The sequence below is a fragment of the Pan paniscus genome, chromosome Y (assembly GCF_029289425.2).
Source record: "Pan paniscus chromosome Y, NHGRI_mPanPan1-v2.0_pri, whole genome shotgun sequence".
Taxonomy (NCBI): Eukaryota; Metazoa; Chordata; class Mammalia; order Primates; family Hominidae; genus Pan; species Pan paniscus.
In genome coordinates, this window is record NC_073273.2 from 34,857,248 (window position 1) to 34,878,826 (window position 21,579).

The 21,579-nt window shown below is 38.4% G+C and overlaps 1 long non-coding RNA gene and 1 pseudogene across 1 annotated transcript in view; one reads left to right on the forward strand and one right to left on the reverse strand.

Moving 5' to 3' along the window:
* Positions 1-20,983, forward strand: part of LOC129395557 (uncharacterized) — a 30,285-nt gene extending 9,302 nt beyond the window's left edge. Inside the window, exon 3 of the long non-coding RNA XR_008622938.1 lies at positions 20,859-20,983. This is a non-coding gene — a long non-coding RNA (uncharacterized LOC129395557). The remainder of the gene's footprint in view (positions 1-20,858) is intronic.
* The window catches only part of LOC129395515 (RNA-binding motif protein, Y chromosome, family 1 member F/J-like), a 189,755-nt pseudogene that overhangs the window by 49,953 nt on the left and 118,223 nt on the right, over positions 1-21,579 (reverse strand).

Consider the following 21,579-nt stretch of genomic DNA (forward strand, 5'->3'; position numbering starts at 1 on the left):
GAGAAAAGTCTCCTTATTGCCTTCATGTCTTTATGCCCTGAGAGCATAAGAGCTCAGCAGAATGCCACAGGTTGCTCGGGGAAATAACACTCCCTTGAAGAAGTGGAGTATAATCAAACATCTTGGCTTCTCCTGAAATCCACTCCCACCCATTTCAGTCTCAATAAGTTAAAGATCTTAAGTCGTTTAGACACATGCCTTTGCTCAAGGAAATTCACAGAAACTGCCACTGCTATACATTTTATTGAATGACTCACAAGTTCTCCTTCACGGATTAAACCTTTTCCTCATTCCCTTCCTCCCCCTCCCATCTGCCCTAAGAACAAGGAGCTTGTAAACTAATAAATTAGGTGGAGGCCGAGAGCTCCATGCCATTTGCAAGTGTCCGATGCTCTGGTCCCCTGAACCCACCTTTTAAACTCTTATTCTGTCTCTTTCTAATTCCTTTGTCTCCGTTGGACTAATTCCTTTGTCTCCACTGGATTCGGGGTACCTGCCAGGCAGTGTGGGGCTGGTTTCCTCAAAACTTTTGGAGATTCAGCCTCAGTCCACCACGTGAACATATTGGTTTCATATTGTTTCCAGAGATTTATGGCAGGTGATTTGACTTAGTTCCATCATTTGATTGTATAAGCTCTTGCCTGTGTCAAATGTTTTTCTGCGGAAGACTCAGCCTGGGTCCAGGGTATGAGTGTATCAGATACAGATTGGATCCAAGGCTTTACTGTTAAAAACTGTAAACTTTACTTCAAACTGAGTTCATGGTGTGTGTGTATCAGCTACAGATTCTGTCCAGTACACTACTGCTGAAGATTCAGCCTTACGCCATGGAGTGTCTGTGTCATATATAGGCTGTGTCCAAAGATTTCCTGCTGCAGATTCAGACTGTGCATAGTGTGATAGTAGCAGCCCATGGCAGTATCCATGGATATCCCGCTATTTATTCAGCCCGGTTCCATAGTGTGATGGTATTGGCTATGGACATTGTCCAGGTATTTACTGATGGACATTCAACCTGGGTCCAAGGTACGATTATGGAAGGTATAGGCTGTGTCCATGGAATTACTGCTGGAGATACAGCCTGGGCCCATGGTGTGACTTTGGAAGTTGCAGCCTCTGTGCACAGATTTACCATTGGAGACTCAGCTTGTGTCCACAGGATAATGCTATCAGATTCAGGGTGTGTACAGAGATTTACTGCTGAAGATTCATCTGGGGCCCATGGTTTGATTGTATAAGACACATACTGTGTCCATGGTTTTATTGCTGGAGACTCATCCTGAATCTATTGTATAGTACTATCACCTACAGACTTTGTCCAGGGATTTATTGTGGGAAATTCAGGCTTGGTCCACAGCTTGTCTACATCAGCTATTTGTTGTGTCCAAGAATATCGTGCTGGAAAACCATTCAGGATCCCCTGTGTGACTGTATAAGTTTCAGACTATGTCCAGGCATTTCCTACTATAAATTCAGCCTGATTCCATGGTAGGACCATATCAGCTGTAACATCTCTCCAGGGATTCATTGCTGCTGTTTTACCCGGAATCAATGATTGAGTCCAAGATACTGGTGGGTGTTCAGCGTGGGTCCATGGTTGGAATATATCTTGTTCCCAGGGAATTACTCCTAGAGTTTCAGCCAGAATCCATGTTGTGAGTATATCAGTTTCAGACTGTGTCCAAGGATGTAATAATAGTGATTCAGCCTGGATACACATTGTGACCATATCAGATATAGGAGAGTGTATCCATGAATTCATCACTAGTGATTCAGCTTGGGTCCCTAGTGTGATTATATCAGTTTCCAACTGTTTCCAGGAATGTATTGCTGGAAAGTCAACCTGGTTTCACAACATTATTGTTTCAGTATCAAAACGTATCCAGTTTTTTACTGCTGGCAGATAAGCCATGGTCCACAATGAGACTGGATTAAATTCAGATGGGAGCCAAGTATTTCCTTCTAGATATTCAGGCTGTAATTTTGTCCAAGGACTTACTGGTGTCATTTCACCAAGGGTCAATGGTATGACAGTTTCAGCTATAGTTTTTGCCCAGGGGTTCATTGCTGGAAATCTATCCTGGATCCATTGTGGGACTGTCTTAGCTATAGGCTCTGTCAAAGGCAATAAGGCTGGAAATTCTTCTTGGTTCCAAAATTTGACTTCATCACATACAGAATGTGTCCAGAGATTCACTGCTGGAGATTTGGCAATAGTCCACAGTATGATTGGATCAGTTTTCCTCAACAGATGGGTGGATGTTAATCCTTGAAATTCAGCCTTTGTCCATACTGTGACTGTATCTGATAACATATTTGTCCAAGAGTTTACTGTTGGAGTTTCAGTCTGGGTCCACAGTGGCACTGTGGAAGTTTCAGATTATGTCAGGGATTTAATTCTCAAGACTTTCCCTGAATGCATGGTGTTAATATAGTAGCTTCATTTTGTACCCAGGAATTGATTACATCAAAGTCTTTCTGAATCGAGTGTCTCAAAGTGTCATCTTCAACTTGGGTCCAGGATCTAACTTTATCACTTTCAACCTCACCCCAGAGTCTAAATGCATAATCTCATGATGTATCCAGTCTCTTAACTTATCAGTCACAGATCGGTTCCAAAACCTCACTGTTGCAGTTTCAGACTGTATCTAATGATGATCTGTCAGAGTTACTGGTTCTCTCCACTGTGTGACTGTCTCTGCTTGAGACTGAAACAAAAGTTTGATATCAGCTTCAGTGTGATTCTAGGGTCTGCATTTATCATCTTCAGGTTGGGGCCCAGGTACCACTGTTTCCATTCCAGTTTGGGCCCAGTACCTAACTGGATCTCTTTCTGATTGGGTCCAATGTTCTTTTTTCCATTCTTCAGTCTGGGTTCTGGGTCTCAATATTTTAAATTTATGCTGAATCCAGGGTCTCATTCTTTCAATTTCAGTTTGTAACCATGGATTAATTGCACCAGCTTTCAGGCAAGTCAAGAGTCTTCCTGACTGAGTTTCTGCCTAGGCCCACATTTGGACTATGGCTGTTTCAGGCTGACTCCAGGGTCTGATCATGTCAACTTTAGAGTGAAGTAAGGGCTCAATTATGTTCATAATAGGATGCATGTCTGCATCAGGGGTTTGAGTATAATAGCCTAATGTTTATTCAAGTTACTAAATCTATCCATTTGATTTGAGGGCCTGATCATACTGGTTTTATTTTGCATCCAAGACCTAATAGTGTCACCTTTTGACTTAGCACATGAATATGGAGTATGCAGTATAGAAGAAATCCAGAACCAAGTTGACTTAGGTTCCGCAAGAGTCCAGTATCCATCTGTCTTTTCTATAGTTTCTTGGGATCCAAATACATTCAAGAGTAGCTGACACCATGGTTCAAAAATATGGGTTACTGTAGGATATGGAAATCCATCTTCACTGAGGGATGAATGAGCCCATAGTTCAATTTTATTAACTATGAAAGGTACTGGTGGAATCTAGTTGTAAGTTGATGGTTTAGCACCAGGCTTAACTCTATGAGCTACATGATATGTTTGGTGTCTAATACTCTCTTCACTGGATTGAATCTGTTCCTGTTTTATAAGACACAAATTGTTTCCAAGTTGCAACTTCAGGAGTAATTTCTAGCCAAGGTCTAGCTACAATTTGTCCATGAGACAGAACATTAACAGATTGAACTTGAGACTGACCAGTATCAATCTCAGAAGGAACTTGAGATCCACCTAGGCCCCTTGAAAAGAGAAACCAGGATCCACCCCTACTAACTAATGGTAGAGTATGAAGCCTAATTTTACTAGCTAATGTATTAATCCAGGATCTTGCTGAATCAGTCACAGCTTGATATTTATAATTTGTTGTCTTTTTCTGAGGAAGATTCCAGGGTATAGGTATAATAGCTGTTTGGGAGTTCTGGGGTCCAGAAAAAAAGAAATATTGAGAAGTGTCAGTTTCTGGGGTACTCCAGCATTCAGCTGTATCAGGATGATCCCACGGTTTGGCAACAGGAGAAATCCAGGATCATACCATTGGGAATTTGCTAGCTGAGGAGAGGTGACCACTTTGAAAGTGTAATAGTCTTTTGGCATGAAAAAAGTCTCTATTATTTGAACCAAAAACATTGAATAAGTATGCTGGTGCTTTCTGTTCACTGGGGAAGTGCTTAATCTTCTCCATGTTTGTACTGAGAATCCATGGAAGACCAAAGTGTCAGAGCCTATGTTACCGCTAAGTGTGTTTTGTGGACTATTTTCTACTCCAGGAGGAAAATTGCAGGGTAGGGAACAAATACGACCCAGTGGTTTCTGGGATGTCTTGATAGGCCATCTAATCCAAGATATGTATAACCTGTCCTGATGACAAGAACAGGGTCATAAACAGGCTTCTGAGGTATCACTGACCAGGCCTACCAGTTCCCAGTGACAGCCAAAGAGGGAAAGAACAGGACTATTTTGCTGTACCTGAATGGGTGGAAACAAAGATAACCATATATATTAGAAATACATATAGACATATAGTATACATGTATTAAAATATATAATGTATAAATTACATATATATGCAATACATATATGTTAATTATAAATTACACAGACACATATATTGTGTATGTTTAGGGATACTTATATTTATAAATTAGTTATATAGCTTATATGGTTTATACATATATTAAATTATAAGTGTAAATTATACTTTTCTTTTTTTTTTTTTTTTTTTTTTTTTTGAGACGGAGTCTCGCTCTGTCGCCCAGGCTGGAGTGCAGTGGCGCGATCTCGGCTCACTGCAAGCTCCGCCTCCTGGGTTCACGCCATTCTCCTGCCTCAGCCTCCCGAGTAGCTGGGACTACAGGCGCCCGCTACCGTGCCCGGCTAATTTTTTGTATTTTTAGTAGAGACGGGGTTTCACCGTGTTAGCCAGGATGGTCTCGATCTCCTGACCTCGTGATCCGCCCGCCTCGGCCTCCCAAAGTGCTGGGATTACAGGCGTGAGCCACCGCGCCCGGCCTATACTTTTCTATTACATGTAAATTTCATATTACTTGATGGACAGTATTAAATATTACATGGTACATACTTCAAGAGTTCCACATAACACTTAGGCACAAATAATTCTAACTATGTTTAAAAGAGTAAAATAAAATACCAGAAGCAAATTAGTGGAAAGTTCTCAACAATAAAAAATCACCTACATACGCAACATGATTATCTGAATATTACTTATGTTCTTTGTCGTGTAATTTTAGGCAAAGCACAATTTATACAGTCATATGAAATGAGTGTTTGTATCACCTCCTCTGCCATTATGTTTGCTGAAGCCATCATCATTTGTTTGGCCTCTCTGCTTGATTCTGATGCCCACTTGTAGCTAACATTTTGTTCTCCCTATAGCCGCAATTACCCTCAGAGGAAAAGCACTTATTCTAAAATTGACTACATAATTTGAAGTAAAACACTCCTCAGCAAATGCAAAAGAATAGAAATCATTAAAAAAAAAACAAAACAGTTTCTCAGGCCACAGTGCAATCAAATTAGAACTCAATATTTAAAAACTCACTCAAAACTGCACAATTACATGGAAACTGAACAACTTGCTCCTGAATGACTACTGGGTAAATAATGAAGTGAAGGCAGAAATAAATATGTTCTTTGAAACCAATGTGAAAAAAGACAAGTTACCAGACTCTCTGGGAAACATTTAAAGCAGTGTTTCAAGGGAAATTTACAGCACTTAATGTCCACAACAGAAAGTAGGAGATAACTAAAATCAGCACACTAACATCAAAATTAAAAGAACAAGAGAACACAAACAAGAGCAAGCGAATTAAAAAGCTAGCAGAAGATAAGAAATAACTAAAATCAGAGCAGAACTGAAGGAGATAGAGACATGAAAAACCCTTCAAAACATCAATGAATCCAGGAGCTGGTTTTTTGAAAAGATCAACAAATACATAGACCACTAGCCAGACTAATAAAGAAGAAAAGAGAGAAAAATCAGAAGAATCAAAAAGACACAATAAAAAGTGATAAAGGGGAGATCACCACTGATTCCACAGAAATGCAAATTACCATCAGAGAATACTATAAATACCTCCATGCAAAGAAACTAGAAAATCTAGATGAAATGGATAAATTCCTGGATGCACACACTCTCCCAAGTCTAAACCAGGAAGAAGTCATATCCCTGAATAGACCAATAACAAGTTCTGAAATTGAGGCAGTAATTAATAGCCTACCAATGAAAAAGAAAAAAAAGTCCAGGACTAGACAGATTCACGGATGAATTCTACCAGAGGTACAAAGAGGAACTGATACCATTCATTCTGAAAACATGCCAAACTATAGAAAAAGAGGAAATCCTCCGTAACTCCTTTTATGAGGCCAGCATCATTCTGATAACCAAATCTGGCAGAGAAACAGCAAAAAAAGAAAATTTCAGGCCAATTTCCCTGATGAATATTGATGCAAAAATCCTCAATGAAATAAAGGCTAATAGAATCCAGCAGCACATCAAAAAGTGTATTCACCATGATCAAGTTGGGTTCATACCTGGGATGCAGGCTGATTCAACATAAGCAAATCAATAAACATAATCCGTCACATAAACAGAACCAATGAAAAAACCACATGATTATCTCAATATATCCAGAAAAGCCCTTCCACAAAATTCAACACCCCTTCATGGTAAAAACTCTTAATAAACTATGTATTGATGGAACATATTTCAAAATAATAAAAGCTACTTATGACAGACCTACAGCCAATATCATACTGAATGGCAGAACCTGGAAGCTTTCCCTTTGAAAACCTGCAGAAGACAAAAATGCCCCCTCTCTCACCCCTCCTATTCACCACAGTATCGGAAGTTCTGACCAGGGCAATTAGGAAAGACAAAGAAATAAAGGGTATTCAAATAGGAAAAGAGGAAGTCTTGTAGTCTGTTTTTGCAGACTACAAGATTGTATATTTAGAAAACCCCACTGTCTGAGCTCAAAATTTCCTTAAGCTGATAAGCAACTTCAGCAAAGTCTCAAGATACAAAATCAATGTGCAAAAATCACAAGCATTCCTATACATCAGCAGCAGACAGAGAGTCAAATCATGTGTGAATTCACACTGTTGCTACAAGGAGAATAAAATACCTAGGGATACAACTTACAAGAGATGTGAAGGACCTCTTCAAGGAGAACTACAAACCACTGCTCAAGGAAATAAGAGAGGACACAAATAAATGGAAAAACATTTCATGCTCATTATAGGAAGAATCAATATCATGAAAATGGCCATACTGCCCAAAGTAATTTATAGATTCAATGCTATTCCCATCAAGCTACCATTGAATTTCTTCACAGAATTGTTCAAAAGTATTTTAAACTTCATATGGAGCCAAAAAGAGCCCGCATAGCCAAGACAATCCTAAGCAAAAAGAACAATGCTGGAGGCATCAAGCTACCTGAATTCAAATTATAATACAAGGCTACGGTAACCAAAATAGCATGGTACTGGTATCAAAACAGAGATATAGACCAGTGAGACAGAACAGAAGCCTCAGAAGTAACACCACACTGGTACAACCATATGATCCTTGACAAACCTGACAAAAACAAGCAATGGGCAAAGGATTCCCTGTTTAATAAATGTTGTTGGGAAAACTGGCTAGCCATATGCACAAAACTGAAACTACACCCTTTCCTTACACCTTATACAAAAATAAGCTCAAGATGGATTAAAGACTTAAATGTAAGACCTAAAACCAAAAAAGGCCTAGAAGATAAACCTAGGCAATACCATTTAGGACATAGGCATGAGCAAACACCTCATGTCTAAAGCACCAAAAGCAATGGCAACAAAAGCAAAATTGACAAATGGAATCTAAGTAAACTAAAGAGCTTCTGACAGCAAAGGAAATTATCATTAGAGTGAACAGGCAACCTATAGAATAGGAGAAAATTTTTGCACTCTATCCATCTGACAAAGGACCAATATCCACAATCTACAAAGAACTTAAGCAAATTTACAATAAAAAAAAACCAACCCATCATAAAGTGGGTGAAGGGTATGAACAGACACTTCTCAAAAGAAGACATTTATGCAGCTGACAAAAATATGAAAAAAAGCTCATCATCAATGGTCATTAGAGAAATGCAAATCAAAACCATAATGAGATACCATCTCAGGCCAGTTAGAATGGTGATCATTAAAAAGTCAGGAAACAACACATGCTGGAGAGGATGTGGAGAAAAAGAATGCTTTTACACTGTTGATGGGAGTGTAAATTAGTTCGACCATTGTGGAGTACAGACAGGTTATTCCTCAAGGATCTAAAACTAGAAATACCATTTGACCCAGCATTCCCATTATGGGTTGTATATCCAAAGGATTGTCAATCATTCTACTATAAAGACACATTCACACTTATGTTTATTGAGGCATTGTTCACAATAGCAAAGACTTGGAACCAACCCAAACGTCCATCAGTGATAGCGTGGATAAAGAAAATGTGGCACATATACACAATGGAATAGTAAGCAGCCATAAAAAAGTATGAGTTCATATCCTTTGCAGGGACATGGGTAAAGCTGGAAAGCATCATTCTCAGCAAACTAACACAAGAACAGAAAGCCAAACACTGCATGTTCTCTCTTATAAGCTGGAGTTAAAAAATGAGAACACATGGACACAGGAAAGGCAACATCACACACTGGGCCTTTAGTGGGCTGGAGGGCTAGGGGAGGGATAGCATTAGGAGAAATACCTAATGTATATGATGGGTTGATGGGTGCAGCAAACCACCATGGCACGTGTATACCTATGTAACAAAACTGCACATCTGCACATGTACCCCTGAACTTAAAGTATATAAAAAAGGAAATACATATAGACATATAGTATATCTGTATTAAAATATATAATGCATACATTTCATCTATATGCAATACATATATGTTAGTTATGACATATACAGATACATATATTATGTATGTTTAGGAATACTTAGATTTATAAGTTAGTTATATAGCTTATATGGTTTATATATATTAAATTATAAGATATTAACTTAAAAGTATAAATTATACATTTCTATCACATGTAAATTTCATATTACTTGATTGACAGTAATAAATTTTACATGGTACATACTACATGAGTTCCATGTAACATTTAGGTATAAATAATTGTAACACTGGTTTAAAAAGTGAAATCAAATACCAGAGGGAATTTAGAAGAAAGTTCAAAACAATAAAAAATCACCTACATACTCAACATCATTATCTGCATATTACTTATGCCCTCAGCCAAGTAACTTTACGCAAAGCACAACTTATACAGTCACATGAAACGACTGCATGTATCACCTCCTCTGCCATTACATTTGTTGAAGCATCATCATTTGTTTAGTTTCTCTGCTTGAATCTGATACTCACTTGCAGCTTACAGTTTGTTCTCCAAGTAGTCAGAATTATACTCAGAATAAACAAAAGGATTTGTCTTTGATCTCACTTAAGTGTTTTCCTTTGTTCATCTTGCCACATGTTGGGAGTATGACTACTTGCTTAATTCTAGTCTCCGAATTATTTCAATGGTTATTTTGTCTGCCTAGAATTCTCTTCCTCCAAATGTCTGCCTAGATTACTTCCCCAAGGGTTTAGCCTTTGCTCAAGTAAGGCATTTTAAAGGCATGTGACTCCAAAAACACTTTTTCCAACATCTTTGCATCACCTAATTAACTATGAACTATAGTTGATGTAAAAAATGTTTGTAAAATGTGCTTAGGTTAAATGTGCCAGTGTTATTGATAGTACCCTTAATACTTTTAGTCTTTGCACGGAAAAGCAATAAAACTAGAACAAGCCAGGAAACCACCTTTTCAAAGTTGTGGTAGGCGGAGACCACCACCTTCTTCAAAAAACAGGATACCTGCAGGAAGTCTGAGATCTGGAAGACGAAGTAGTGGAGGAACAAGAGGGTGGCTTCTCTCATAGGAAGGACACTTCGGTAATGTTTTAAAATATAAAAATGGAACCACAGGACTGAAAGAAAGTAAGTTTGACGATATCAAATTTTCTCAATTTTATCTATTTCCTTTATGAACAGAAAATTAACTTACAGATACAATTATTTCTAAGTACTAAAGGTGTATTATCAGAATGATTGAACTAATATCTAAAATTCATTTTAAAGTTGTAATAACTTTGCACTGAAATAACAAAAATTTGAAACTGAGTTGTGTTTATGAATGCTGATTGCCTGCACTCAACAAGTTTTCTGCAGAACTCATTTATATTCATTATACTTTAGAGTTTTCAACTTTGGGGCCCAGAACTTCATATCAGTTGTAACATCAAAATAGGATGGAATATTTAAAATTTTCCAACAGGAAAAAAGTAACTCAGTATTTAAGATTGATTTTGCAATATTTGTTTTTTTGTGTATACATGTGCTAACATCTATGCAAATCTATTGCGTTGTAATTTTGACAGAGAGTTTGTACATTGGTCTGCCATAAAGCATTTTCAATTTAAGAAACGTAGAACTTTAATTTCTGAAAACAGTCAGTGACTCTGGAAAGGTCTAATAACCACGGCTTCACAGATATATATGTATCTTTCTTTGCTGAAGGATGAGTCACTGAAAATGATATTTATGAGTGATTTACACCATAGAAATGAGGGGTCGATTTTTACGTAAAAAAGAAAAACTAACCATATATTTGTAAACAAAACAAAACAAAACAAAATGATTGGATGGGCTGGGTGAGATGGCTCATGCCTGTCATCTCAGAACTTGGGAAGTATGGGATGGGGGGACCACAAGGTCAGGAGTTCCAGACAAACATGGTGAAACCCTGTCTCTCCTAAAGGTATAAAAAATTAGCCTGGCATGGTAGCTTGCACCTGTAATCCCAGCTACTTGGCTGAGGCAGGAGAATCACTGGAATCTGGGAGGTGGAAGCTGCAGTGAGGTGAGATCACATGATTGCACTGTAGCCTGGGGTAATAGGGCAAGAGTCCATCTCAATAACAAATAAATAAATAAATAAATAAATAAATCAGTTAACTTGTATTGTCTATTAACCAACCTTCAAAAATCTATCATTTATTTTTGGGTTTTAATAACCAGATGTGTAATTAACTGGAGATGTTCTTTTGAAGCTGAAATTGCAGTGTTTGCTCCATTTTAAGATGCATAGTTTCATGATTATTTTGTCTCCATTGATCTTGAGGGTGAGGTTCAATAATATTCTGTCATGTAAGAGAATGTGTGTATTCTAACCTGTAACGCCACCTGGCAATTGGCATATGTCTATATTTTTTGTAGATATATGAAAAATATTTTTATATTATGTAATATGCAATTCTTAAAGATTATTAAAATTTAACAGTCTAATCTGAAAATTAGTGTTTTATAAGGGAATTGTAAGAATTCTATATTCTGTTAACAAATTTTAGAGGTAAGGTATTTTCCTGACGTGTCACTTTTTGATATTGTAAATATTTGAGTTTCTTTGAATAGAATTTAGTTTATCTTTATCATATGCTTTGAAAATTTTTCCTCATAACAGAATGATATAAAGTCATTTATCATTTTTCTTTTAATATTTTTATGTATAGTATACTTAGATATTTTACTGATCAATATCTGCTCCTTGTTCACTCCCTACTTTTCCCACATCTCTCTCATAGAAAATATTATGATTCTTGAGTTTCTTTCTAGATTTTCTAAATGGAGTTTTCTTGCTTGAATTGTACTAATTTCATATAAAAATGTTAATTTTATTAGTTTAGACAAATGTGAATTTGTAAGATTATAATATGTAGAAAATCTTTATAAAAAACTAAAACTTAGCCATTTAAGAAACAGTGATGTTAGTTAACTAAGGAGTTTGTTTGAGGCCGGGCGCAGTGGCTCACGCCTGTAATCCCAGCACTTTGGGAGGCCGAGGAGGGCAGATCACGAGGTCAGGAGATCGAGACCATCCTGGCTAACACAGTGAAACCCTGTCTGTACTAAAAACACACACACGCACAAAAATAGCCAGGTGTGGTGGCGGGCACCTGTAGTCCCAGCCACTCAGGAGGCAGAGGCAGGAGAATGGCATGAACCGGGAGGCTGAGCTTGCAGTGAGCCAAGATCGTGCCACTGCACCCCAGCCTGGGTGAAAGAGCAAGACCCCACCTCAAAAAAAAGAAAAAGAAAAAAAAGAGTTTGTTTGAAATGCAGATGATGGTGGATACACTCTTGATCTCAACATGAGTTATTCTAGGGGACTCACTCCAGTTAAAAGTGGTCCCTCTTCAAGAAGTGGAGGGCCTCCTCCTAAAAATCTGCTCCTTCTGCTGTGGCAAGAAGCAATAGTTGGATGGGAGGCCAAGGTAAATGCTACCTGATAGAAAGACCATAGTTTTTGTAGGACTAAAAATGAGCCATTTTACCTGGATGCTTAACTTTAAGTTTATCAAACAAAATAGAAGTGACATACACATTGGCTTAATTGGTGATCGATCACTTTGAGTATAGTTTCTCTCTCACTAGGTACGTTTCAGGTTTATGGTGAAGAAATACTCCAGCTTCTCATTGCAGATCAAGGAATTGATTAGAGTGAGGCCAACGTTTCTTTTAATCCTGTGTTTGCTAGAGGATTCCCCTTTATTTTTCTAAAAGCTCCTAGCAGTATTCTTTGATGGTAGGCTTCTTCATCTAATGAATTCTTCCATTTCCTAGGTGCCGTGGTAATGGTCCCCTGATGTTCCAATCTGAAAATTGCTTGTTCAGCTTCTTTGTTGGGTTGGAGTCTTGTTCTTACCAGGTCAGAGTGCGTTGGTGAGATGATGGCTCACTACAGCCTCAAATTCCTGGGCTCAAGCAATTCTCCTGTTTCAGCCTCCTGAGATGCTGCAACTACCAGCATGCACCACTACACCTAGCTAAACATTTTTCCTATTTTTTTTGTGGAGAGAGGATCTCACTACATTTTCAAAACTGACATTAAAGCCTGGGGCTTGAGCAGTCCAGCTGCCTCAGCCTTCTACACTGGCTCACAGCGTCAGCCACTGAGCTGGGCCATCCAGCTTCTGAGACCTCAATAAGCTTATGTGCAAGGCATTCTTCCTGCTTATATGAAGATTCAAAAGAACTACAAGAGCATTTAGCAGAAAAGGAGTCACTGGGCTTAAATATAATTTAAAAATAAATTCAAGGCTTGAAAGGTAGACATGAAGGAGTTCAATATTCTTAAGTGAGCATCGCAGAAGGACGGTGTTGTGAAATATAAGGGGATGTAAATCAATAATTAAGATTGTACCGGGAGGTTTAAACATTAGCAGAAGATCCTTAGTGTAAAATTTGAAATTATTTGAGGAGAGTACTCAGAACTAAGCAACACGAGGTGAGCAGTAGGATTTAATAGAAGCAGTATTTTTCAGAAGGATAATTTTAAGATCGCAGACTAAACAGAAGAAAGCAAGACAATAAATAAAAGTTCTTAGCAAAGAAGTTTAAGCAGAACAAATTAAAATTCTTACTTAGTCCTCCATCCTAATATGGAGGAAATTGAAAACCGACATTTTCAATTTTACATTTCATATGTAGACTGTCAGTGAAGCTAGGTATTTATTGACTTCAGGACACAAAAGCCAACATATTTCATTGGAAAATTCGCTAGTGAACATATCATACGTGAAAGACTGACATTTAAGGAATAGCTAGTGAAGAGGATATTAAAGAAGAACCTTCTCTATTTTGAAATAGCAACAATGTTGTAATGACCCCTTTAACGTTACTGGTTATTGAAATAAAAGTAAATGTTGGCCATCATTAGAAAATCTTCACTAATACATTTTAATTTGTCAACATTAGACAGCCACTTAGAGATAGAGCCACTTAGGGTCAATATAGAGCCAGCCACTTAGAGATAAAGGAGAACTTTTATGTAAAAATTTAGCATGTAGTCATTCAAAGGTAGCAGTATTTGTGTGTGTGAGATGAATTTAACAACATGGGAAAATTTACCTTCTTCAGCTGAGAAAGGACAATTTATGTAAACTTTAAAATCAGTGAAAAGTTTGATGGTTTTACATGTTTTCCCTCTGTCATTAGTAGTCATCAGTCATTCATATGAAGAGGAAAATAATAACTAAGTTGTTATTAACATTACAAATGAACTTTACCTGAGAATTAGTGTTAGCCTTCAGCTTCATTAGAAGAACTGGCCTTGCGGGAGCCATGGGATTATCCAAAGCCATAAGAAATATTCACAGTGTCATGATTGGCTAGTAATTTAGGAAACAAAGAATGGAGTCATAGAAGCAATAATTTTAAAAAGTTGTTTGAGAGAAGAGAAAATAGTGTTTCAGATCTGGTGTTCTTTACATAATGTTCCATCACATGAGTGTTAAATATCCCATATCACGTGGAAGAGAGAATTATGGAGGTCCTCCATGCAGAGTGACAATCGCTTCCTGGATAAATGACCATATGTCACCAAGAGATGATGGTTATGCAATTAAGGAGAGTTAAAGGAAAAATGAAATAAAATAGTTGATTTTTTTTGTTGTGCTGATGAAATTCACATAACAAAAGTACATATTATAAGGTAAAGAGTTAAGTGGTGTTTAATACATTCTGTGTCATGCAACAACTACCTCCATCGAGTTCCGAAACATTTTCATGATTCCAAGCTAAAACTCCAACTACCAGTTAAGCAGTTCCTTCCATTTTCTCCCTTCCCTCAGCTGCTAGCAAACACCAGTCAGTGTTCCACCTCTGAATTTATCTGTTGTGGGTACTTAATGTTAATGGGCTCAAACACTACATGACTTTTTGCATCTGTCTCTTTTCCCTTTGCATGATGTTTCGAAGGTTCATTTACATTGCAGCACTTCACTCCTTCCACAAACTGTTAACCCATTATTTTATTTGGGGTGTTTCCACCACAGTGTTTCTATGCACCAATATTTGTTTGAGTACACTTATTCGATTCTGGGTATGTATATAAGTGGAATTGCTTGGTTCTATGATAATTATGTTTGTTTTCTTGAGGAACCACCACATTTCTCCATAGAAGTTGCATCATTTTCCATTCCAACAAGTATTGTATCAGGGTTCCAGTTTATCTACATCCCCTCAAACACTTGATATTTCCTGCTTTTACTGCCATTCCAGTGTGTGTGTGTGTGTGTGTGTGTGTGTGTGTGTGAAGTATGGTATCTCGTTGTGGATTTGAAATACATTTTCTGAATCACTGATTATGAGTATCTGTTCCATGTGCTTTCTGGGCATTTGCCTATTTTATTGGAGAAATAGCTATTTAGATGTTTGGCAATTTAATTGTGTTTAAGTTGTTATTTAGATATATTTTTGGATATTAGAATTTAAAAATTTAAAATTTGTTGCTTAAACTCATGCACACAGACATCATCCAAGTTCCCGAGAAGCTAGGGATTATGCTCCACCACCTAGAGGCTATGCATACTGTGATTATGGTCATTCTAGTCAGGATGAACATTCCTCTACAGGATATAAGTACTATAATGTTATCTGGATTTATTAAATTGATTTCTTAAATTGTTCTTTCTGCCATTAAGAACACTTTTTTATTATTATTTTTTTCAATTTAGTGATCGTGGTGGCTACTCTGAGGCCTGTGGTAGAGATCTTTCTCAATGAGTAAGTGGAAGTTCTTACAGAGATGCATTTCAGAGATATGGTAATGGTCCAGGATGGATTTGTAAATTATAGAATTACATTTAATAGATCAGATCATTATTTACACGAAATTCTAAGGAAAATTATAAAGAACAAATATAACGTGCTTCAATAATGAGTATTCTTAACAGTATAAAATATAGGGAACGATATGAAAGTGAGAACTTCAGTTCATGTTCAGAAAATGTGACTCAACATTTACCTTAGAATTAAACTTGTCAAGCTTCAAAATACTACTCTTACACTTATTTTAAATAAAACCTTCTACTATTGCAGGCTTAATTATTATCCTGTCAACAAAGGCAGAGGAAAGCAGATATTTCCAAATAGTACTTTAATTAGTTCATGCTTTAGTGATAGCAGTAAAAATGTTTAAATGTAGCCCAACATATTATTTTATCAACTCTGCTGGGACCTCTCATGGTGCACCACCTGCACAAGGACCTGGGATGTCTTATGGTGGAAGCAGCTATCACGATTATAACAATACTCGAGATAGATATGGCAGAAGTCGGGAGAGTTACTCAAGCAGTTGCAGTGATTTTTATTCGTGTGGTCATGAGCACTTTGGCAGAAAAGACTGAAGGAATACACCTTCTCTGGATAGGGTGCACCCTGCTCCTCATGTAGCATATCGTAGGTCAAGTTAAGTGGCATCTATAGGAGATAGTGGGGAAAGTCAACCTGAAAAAGGAGACTGAAGCAGATATTAAAGCAAGTATCCAAAATAATGGTTATTGCATACCAAACCTTGTTTGCAAATTGAAAATTGAAATGTTATTTCTGCATTGTTACCTGTATATTACTGAAAGAAACATGTTGGTTTTGTGGAGAGAAGTAGATAATAACTTCCTCCATGAAGTTTTTGAGGAATTCAAAGGAAAAGGAATGGTTTTCAAGTAATTTCGTACTTGTTAATGCTATTTGAAAACTATCTGTTTAGATGTAATATCTATATTAAAATTTTCAGAATACATTGTTACATGTAATGCAAAATGCCTGATGTTATTGCTCAGCTATACATGCTTAAAAGCAAATACAATACGAGAGTAAATTGTGTTGTTTGTTGAACATTTTTCTTTGTTTCTTTGAACACAAATGGAAACAAAATTAGGCATATATGACATCTCCCTTGCAAGCTGCGCAAGTTTTCTAATTAGGCTCTTTCTCTTTAAAAATTTACAAGCTTAAAATGTTTCAGAAGTCTTTAGAAGGACTACAAAATTATCTGCATCACCATAAAACGTTTATTTTTTTAGAGGAATAGTACAGGTGAAAGGATGTAATTACATGTGGTTGATACTAAAGTTTAAGACATCTGGAACATTCTACTTGAAGCATTCTGTGACTGAAGGGGGATAACGGTAATGAAAACTTTCTTTTTTAACCTAAATCAAAAGTGTACCAGCGGAGTTTCTCAAGTGCATAGCATAATGAAATTAAATGTTCCTAGTTTAAATAGTGGAAAGTAATCAACACATGCATGACCTCACACACTTGTCATTTTGAGGTGATAAAACGTGATATGCCCCATCTTACATTTATTAGAGAAAGAATGTGTTATCCCTAGTTAAAGTCAGCATGCTGCAGAAAAGGTTTTTAACCAATTCCTCCTTTCTAACTAGAAATATGTGTTCTTGATCCAACATCTCCTCAGTATACCCTCTTCACTAAACACCACCCCAACCATTGGAGTCGCTACTTCTGTGAGATCTGCTTTTAGATTTCATATAGGAACGAGGTAGTGGGCTATTTGCCTTTCTGATAACTGGCTTATGTCATTTAACAAAATGGCATGCACACATTCACCAGATTCACACACATTGTCACAACTGGCAGGATTTCCTTCTTTGACAATGCAGCGCATTTTTCCATTGTGTTTATGTGCCCTATTTTTTTATCCACTCATCAATTGAGGGACACTCAAGTTGCTTCCGTATCTTGGCCATAGCGAAACTGTGAAGAGTGCAGCAATAATTGCATGGGTGCACGCACCGCTTCAGCATACTGATTTGTGTACCTCTGCGTGTGCCCCGGTATTCTGATTTGCTGGATCATATGGTGGGTGGTTCTACTTGTAGATTTCTGGAGACTCTTTTTTCATTTTTATTCTTGAGATGGAGTCTCGCTCTGTCGCCCCGGCTAGAGTGCAGTGGCGCGATCTTGGCGCACTGCAAGCTCCGCCTCCCAGGTTCATGCCTTTCTCCTGCCTCAGCCTCCCGAGTAGCTGGGACTACAGGCGCCCGTCACCACGCCCGGCTAAGTTTTTGTATTTTTAGTAGAGACGGGGTTTCACCGTGTTAGCCAGGATGGTCTCTACCTCCTGACCTCATGATCCACCCCCCTCGGCCTCCCAAAGTGCTGGGATTACAGGCGTGAGCCACCACGCCCAGCGATTCTATACTTAATAAAATCCATAAAACTTCTTGTAATGCCTGCACTAATTTACATTCTCATTAAAAGTGTGCAATGATTTCCTTTTCTCTGCATCCTTAGCAGAAATGAGTTTTGTTTTTTTGTGTGTTTGTTTTTTGTTTTTGTTTTTGTCTTTTGGATAATAAGCATTCTGACTGAAGTGAGATGAAATCTCATTGTGGTTTGATTTTTCTGATGGATTAGGGATGATGAGTGCTTTTTAGTGTGTCTTTTGGGAAATTGTTTGTCTTAGTTTCACAAACGAGTATTCACCTCCTTAGCCCATTTGTTTTCATGCTATTGAGTTGTTGGAGTTCCTTATGTATTGTAAATATTCACCCACTAACGGACGTATGGTAATCCAATAATTTCTCCCATCCTGTAGGATGTTCCTTCCCTCTGTTTAGTTTCCTTTGGTGTGCCGAAGCACTTTAGTTTGATATAACTCCATTCTCTATTTTTGATGGTGTTTACTGTGCTCTTGCAGTCACTTTGAGACCCTCATTGCCCACACGGATGTCATGCAACTTCCTCCTTGTGATTTCTTCTGGTACTTTTATCATCGCAGGTCTGACAATGGAGTTTGGTGAGAAATAATCTACTTGTAAAATCCTTTATGTGGATATTCAGGTTTTCCCCAACCTAGTTTATAGAAGATACTTAATTTTGCATTGGGCGTTCTTGCTTTTTTGGGAAAAGGTCATGTGCTGTAAATGCAGTGACTTAGTTCTGGTCCCCTGTTGCTTTTCATTAGCTCATGTCTCTGCTTTTCTGCCAGTGCTGTTCTATTTCGGTACATAAAACTTTGTAGTATATTGTGAAGTTAGGTACTATGATGCCTCCAGCTTTGAACTTTGTACTGGATTGCTCTGAGTCTTCAGGATCTTCTGCCATTTCATAGCAAATTTAGGATTCTCAGATTGTTTTTCTATGAAGAATGGGTCACGGATATTTTTATAGGGGTTGTATAGAATCTGAGGATCAGTTAGGTAGTATTGATGTCAATGCCATGGACAATGTGTGTGTTTGTGTGCACATGCTCAGGGCCAAGAAACGCTGGGTGTCATCACCAATAGTGAGGTGGGCCTTAATATCCAGCCAGATTGCCTTCCTGGACACACACAGAAGGTCCCCTTCCATTTTGCCATCTCTTCACATTTTCGGCCCTGTGAGCCCCGTGCGGTCCTCCAGATTCCCTGTGTGGTGGCCTGTCTTTTCTAGGGGTGGGCAGGGGCTGGGTGAATGAGGATGGCAGAAGGGAGAAAGCACATCTGGGGAGGCTGGAGTCATGGAAATGGAACTTGACAGGCCTGGGAGAGCCATTCTGGGAGGATGTAGACCTAGACGGGCCTCAGGTGGGCACCTGTGTGGAGGGTGAGAGCACCCTGGTTGAGTCCAAACTGAGCCTCAGGTGGTAGCAGGCCTCAGGGCAGGGAAGGAAGCTAGCAAGGGATGGTGAGGCAGCTATCCCTTGAGCCTGGCTTCTCACCCACTGATCTTAGTTACTTATGCCTCTTGAGGGGCTTAGGGTTCCCCAATCCTGAAATGTGGGTACTACAGTTCCCTGACGGGCCTTTCTCCCCCAGCCCATGCATGGTCTGACTTTGCTTACCACAGTCTCCTCCCTGAGCCTTGGCTTCGCTATGTGTGTCCTAGCTCCAGGACCCACAGGCCTCTCATCCCCCAGCCCTGGGCTGCTCCCCAGCCTCCTCTCTGTTCCCTCTCTGAGGGCCTAACTCCCTTGGGTAGTGCTGCATGAGATTGAGCCACGGGCCCTGGCTGATGATCTGGGGAACTGGGCAAAGTGGTCATGACAGGTCAGGTTCTGGTTCAAAGCCAATTCCTCCAACGCCAAGCAATGACCAACAAGGTCCCTTCCCATGATGCCCCACCACCACCCCACCTCAGCAACCCGTCATACCCTGGGCAGTCACCATCAGCCAACCAGCTGAAGAAACTCAGTTAGGTGTGTCCTGCCTGAAACTGGGGCCTTCACCTGCATGACCCTAGAACCACTGGACACAGTGGAGCCAGTCACCCTCTATCCTGGAGCGAGAGGAGTTGGGAAGGCTCATGCCAGACCTAGCTTCCCACATACCACACCCTCTACCATGCGGGGAGGCACTCCTTATTAAGAATTCCAATGCAGTACTCCTTAATGATCACTTCATTGTGGAAGTAAATGTTGTGATGAAAGGCAAACTTCATCCTTCCACCAGTACTCAGGATGGCTGAGTTCCTCCACCTGCCTGTCCAAGAAGGAGAAAGAGGATAGTCAAGGGACAGTTTCATCTAGGTGGGCTGAGGTGGCCTGCTAGCTGGGGTGAAGCATGCATTTCCCCTTCCCAGCTTTCCCACTGAGACATCCCCGAGCCCCAGAAGGACCTCAACCTGACCAGGACCTTGGAACCCTCCCCAAGACCCAGGCTTCCCATCCTGACCTGCAAATCCATCATGTGGCTTTGCAGGACTTCCTCAAAGCTACTAGCTTCCTTCTGAGCTACTAGCTCTCACCAGAAATAACCATAACTTTGAAATGGCTCTTTATGTCAAATTAAATTTTTCATTTTTACTACCTCATGTGTTGGATGAGGCATGTATTTTTAAATTTATTTTCACCCTTATTGTACCTCTGTGATAAACAGTTTACTAACATTCATACCATAATTATCTTTCAGTTTTACTTGTCTGTTCCTAAAGATTCACTGAAACTAAGAATTATATTTATGCTTGTATCTTTCAGCAACTGTATGTCAGATAACGATGCACATTACTGCAGAAATCACATATACAGGTCCAAAGGGAGACGAAGAAGAAGAAGAAGAAGAAAGCAAGCTTTAAAGTCTATACATTCCTAACACTGTATCAGAAACTCAGTAATCACAGTGAAATCAAAGAATGATCACAGTCAATTCCATCTCATACCTAGGCTGAAATATGAAATGTCAAAAGAAAAGAAAGTTAAGAACTTTGGGCTTGTAAAAATTTTCCCATACAGATGAAATTATTGGTAACTTTGTCTCACTAGAAAACATAAACAAAAATCCACTTTTTGCATATGTGTAAACATAAATATTTTTATTTCCATCAGTTATGACATGCAAGCAAATAATAAAGTGAAAGTACAATACAATGATATATGGAACTTTCTCAATCTTAAAATATTCCATTGAGACTATTTATTTTATGAAAACCATAAAGAATCTTCATTAAACTACATTACATAGTACTTTTTAGTGTTTTACTTACAGTTTAATCAACAAATTAAAGGGAATTCTTCAACATTATTTATTACCAATACTGTTTTTCTACTTGAGTAATCCTTTTAAAATTATTTTAAGTAAAACATTAAAAACAAATTATATTGACTGATTTCAGCTTTTGATGAAAGCATACTTCTGTATTTGTAGTAATGTGAAGTATAACTTTCTTCTCACAATGGATCTTTTATAACACGAGTGTTA